This window comes from Bidens hawaiensis, unplaced genomic scaffold (assembly GCF_021521415.1).
Source record: "Bidens hawaiensis isolate Kalapana, Puna unplaced genomic scaffold, B.hawaiensis_p1.1 tig00004733_1, whole genome shotgun sequence".
NCBI lineage: Eukaryota > Viridiplantae > Streptophyta > Magnoliopsida > Asterales > Asteraceae > Bidens > Bidens hawaiensis.
In genome coordinates, this window is record NW_027491292.1 from 1,759,527 (window position 1) to 1,764,793 (window position 5,267).

Below are 5,267 nucleotides of genomic sequence, written 5' to 3' on the forward strand. Positions count from 1 at the left end.
ACAATTGAATATAACAAATATCAGTACAAGTACTTACTAGACCAAAAGGTATGAATGCATAAATCAAGATTCCTATTTATAGGAAAGCTTGAACATATCCGGCGTATAAGTACTTATTCTCCAGAAAACTTATACATTCAAAACATTAAAATACATTCCAATCGCTGCTATTCTAATACACAATGTACAAGACCTAAGAAATAGACATTATGCACTAACATAGAAAGATTGTCATCTCTCCCAAAGAACTCATTTCAAACCGATTCTACATCACCTTTGAAAACTCTCTAAACAAATCATCACTCGTTGACCGGAAAATAATATCATCAACGTACACTTGGACCAGGATCAGATCATTTCCAACTTTTTTGATCAATAACATCTCTCTTATAACCATATTCCAACAAATGTTCATCCAAAGTAGCATACTAAGCACGGGGTGCTTGATGGAGACCAGAGAGAGCTTTGTCAAGATGGTAAACATAGGCTGCACGATCTGGATCCTCAAAACCTGGTGGTTGCTTGACATAAATCTCTTCCTTTTTCTATACAACGAAGCAGTCTTTACATCCATTTGATAAACTCTAAAGCTCATGTAAAATGCATAAGCTAAGAGGATACGAATAGCTTCAAGTCTAGCTACAGGAGCATAGACTTCATCATAATCAAGACATTCACGTTGAGAAAATCCTTGTACTACCAATCTAGCTTTATTACTTTTAATCACACCCTTATCATCTTTCTTGTTTCTGAACACCTATTTGGTACCAATTGGTTTCTTGTTCTCTGGATTCTTCACAAGTCCCCACACATTGAGCTTCTTGAACTGTAGCAATTCTTCTTGCATAGATTCAACCCAGGATTTCTCTTTAAGGGCAACACGATGATCTTTACGTTCAACCTGAGAAATAAAACAAGCAAAAAGGCATTTGTTAATGGTTTCAAACTTGCTCCTTGTTTGGATGCCGGTAGATGGATAACCAGTTATATTATCAGTGGGATGTGTTCTGTGAATGCTCGTCTGAGGAATCAGATCCACTTGTAACTCAATGGTAAGGTTTTCTGTGAAAGACACTAGGAGCATTGATTAGAACATCAGTGGCTGGTTGTATTTCGTTTGGGTGATTAACCACATGTTCTTGATTAATAGGGCCATCCCATAGAGTGGAATCCGTGGTGTTTGAAGCATCAGAGGGAACTTCATTTGCAACAGCATCTTTAACGGTGGCAGTTGCCTAATTTTCAGCAGGAGGAGGTGTGCGTATTGAATCAACCACACTTGGTGTTGGTTATTTTAGTGTTATTGGATTAACTTGTCGATCGAGGAAATAATGTTAGAGATTACATGAGTTATGTGACGCGGGAGTGTGGGCTCGATTTAATTCTAAAATGTTATTTGGGCTTTGTATTTGTATTTGTATTCGGGTTTAAGTAATTATCTTCCTTGGCTTAAATGTAATGTTAAATGGGTTTTTAGTTAATCTATTTGGAATCATAAGGGAATTGGATTATATTAATCGATATTTTATCATTCCTTGTGCGTTCTGACTTGATCGAATAGATAGAACAGAAGAGGATGGTTACTTCTTCTTTGGTTATTTATTATCACATAGAATCATCAAAATCCAATTCTATATACAGAAAAATCTCTGTCTTATCCGATAAATTATTACATGTAACCCACAAATGGATTTATCTAATAGTGATTAAACGATTCAAAGAATAATCCAGGTTGCAATTTCTTCATCTACAATGGCTTAAAGATTACCAGGTTTGTTTGTTTATTTGTTTAATTGATTGATTTTGGGTTATATATTAAACAATATATACAAAAACGATAAACCTAATATTGGGTTAGATTGGGTTGTTATTTTTTATTTGAATTTCACGATTTCAGTTAAACAAATTGATTTCTGGTTGTTGGATTAGTTTGGCATACAAGTTTTCTTATATAGGCACATCGAATTAGGTTTTGATATAAATGTTCTGGAAGAGAAAAGGATTTAGACTTGCGTTTCATGTGGAATTAATATATCCATGCATTTGAAATAAAATATGTGATTGGTTAATTATGAGATCTTCTTGTAACCATCTCAAATTTTAAGAATTGTTTTTCTTGACACTATGATTTTGGAAAAAGGGATCAGAAGTATGAGTTTATATTTCTGATCTTTGGGAAAAGTGATGGTGTTGGTGTGGGCTGTGTTTTAATCAAAGAAATCATACAAATGAATTTGTGTTTTCCTCTTTGGATATCGAGATTTAGGATTGAACTCCATTTATACATTTTTAGCAAACTTACGATATAATAATAAAATAATGAAATTTTCTTAGTACAGTCCACGTATCGAGATTCTATTATTGTAATTAGTACAAGTTTATATGATTTAACTAGTTTTTAGCCCGCGTTTTATGCGGGTTACTTTTAAGTGTTTTTTATTTATTGATTTAGCCCAGTTTAACTCGTTACCTTATACTATGTTTATTAGTATGCATCATGAATTCATAAAGTTCTACAATGAATTTATAAAATTGTACTAAATTCAGAAATCATAATATTGTAAGTGATAACAATTAATTTTATTTCAAATAAGAAAAAATTTCCTTAAAAGCGGCATTTGCCGTTTTCTTAGCCTGCTTGACATTTTTGTTTAGAATCAGTATCTTCAAACCCTTTTTGCTCGTAACTCTTGATAGTGCGACATACAGCTGTCCGTATGAGAAGAAATCGTTCTTTAAGTACAAACCCACCATACTTACTGACTGTCCTTGACTTTTGTTTATTGTCATAGCAAAGCAAATGATAGGGGATATTATCGTCTTGTAAATGTGAATGCTATATTCTTATCAGAAGGTGTTAGGGCGATTCTTGGAATAGAGATCCTATCAACAGTATTACTCACTCCCTGAAAGAATTTTCAATACCATTACATGTGTACCCAAAGAAACAACCTGAAGCCTAGTGCCGTTGCATAACCCCTTTTTTAATCAATATTTCTTAAAAGCATCACGGGTACGCCGACTTTTAGTATAAGCTTGTGGTTTGGCAGCTTGGATATTTTAAGACCGTTAAGTATAAAGTTGGATCGACATTTTCATCTATGCAGTCGAACTTAGCTATAGAATCTAAGCTTAAGTACTCGACCGGGTCACCAGGAAAGATCGAATTCAAGCAGATGATCATTAATCTCATGAACAGCCTCATTTGTTGGTGTAAGCAACCCCCTCTGTTGAAAGTATGTAAGGTCTTGACTGTTGTTTAGAATGTCCGAATAGACAAACTGAATTAGCTTTATGATAGGGTCGTCACATTGTTCAATAAGTAAATCATCTGGTATCTCTATTTTTGTCGTACTCTCATTAGGTTTACCGACTTTACCGTTCTCCTATGTCTAGTAGCCATTTAGAGAAATTTTTTGGTCTCTTCTATGTCAGCCGACGGCTGACTGTCGGCTGACCAATAACCTTAGGTTTCTTGTTAATCTAAGAACACGACAATGATGCTAAATATTGGATGAACACAGAGAGGCGTTTACTATTTTCTGCATGCTTCCTTTTTGTATTGTCGCAGAATCTGTCTGAAATCGCCTCCAAAGACAACAACCTTTCCTCCAAATAGCGATTTTGACTTTAAGACGTCTTTGCAAGATTTGTTCAGAGCCTGAAATGCGTGTTTGTGGGTCATTAGGGCTTCATCCCCAATTATTAGCTTTGTTTTTCCAATAATTCAGCCTCATCCGAACCTCGTTCCATTACGCAAGATGAGTCCTCGTTTAGGTTAATCAGAATATGAAATCTAGAATGTGCTATCCTACCTCTGGATAACAATAATGATGTGATTCCGCTTGATGCAACGTTTAAAACAATATTACCTTGGGATCGTATGGTTGAAGAAAATGTCTTCCATAATTTGTTTTCCCTGTCCCACCGTGACCGTAAACAAAAAGGACACCACCTTTATTCTACCGTATGGCTTTCGTTATTATGCCAAAAATAGCTTTCTGCTATGAGGTTATTGATCTAAATAGCTTTTCAAATTCTGTTCTCTCAGTTTGTTGATCGTATGATTGCTCGTCTAGAATAAGGCAATTATTGATAACAGATAAGGACTCTTCATCAGGGAAAGGTATTGTCTCATACCTTGTTAAACTTGAGTTGTTTTGTTGTAGGATTTTCTAGATTTCGAGTAACGTAAGGTTTTTGATTTGGTCTTTTGTCAGCTGTAAATCTGTAAAAGGTAGTTGGTTTATTTTAGAGTTTAACGCTTAAAAATAATTAAAAGCTAGCATATATTGATCACACAATAATGATATTGAGTTTAAAATGTACAATGGCATATATATTTTAATGATGCCATATTACGTGAACAACACATATTACGTGTTTATGCGACAAAGCCAAAACACATACTATATTTTAATTATGTATGCATATATATTTTATGTGATCAGATTCTGCATATAAATTATCGAGTTTAAAATTTTAAGATTTGTGAAATAATAAATAATAGATTAAATGATATTATGTACAATGTTTGTATTAATATTAGACAGAATTACAGAAATTGTTCTTTATTTTTCACTCAAATTTCACTCGTGGTCCCTGATCTTCAAAATCGATCTTTTTTGTCCTTTACGTTTCAAAATCCTTCAGCATTTGTCATTTTTGCCTAACTCAGTTAAAAATCTTCATTAAGTCAGGTCATGTGCCTTGCACATGAGGGCAAATTAGTCATTTTACCTATTAAATTAAAAAATGTTTTAATAAATAAAGAAAAACAATAAAAAAACTAAAAATAAATATTTAATTCTCACTCTCTCTCCTCCTCCTCCTCCTTCTTCCTCCTCCTTCTTCTTCTTCCTCCTCCTCATTCACTACCAATCTCCGGCAGCTACCACCACCGCCGTCTTCTCCGACAAAGAAAATCGTCGTCTTCTCCGACATAACCCAACCTTCCGGTACCACCGGCGACCCACCGCATTTATTCAACATCGGTGACTGTCGTAAACCACGGTCACCGAAATCCATCGTAATCGACTGTATGTTAAGATACATAATTGATTTTGTCTTCTGTTTCATTCGTCAAATTTGTTGTCTATTTAGTTGTTGATTATTATTCTAAAGTGATTGATACCTTGCACTGTTAAGATTTAAGACACACATACAGAATGCCCTAAAATCCATATATGAAAATTAGGTCACCAAAATTATGTCTAATATTATTAGAGTCTAGAATTTTTATTAATACTTATTTAAGATAATACGTT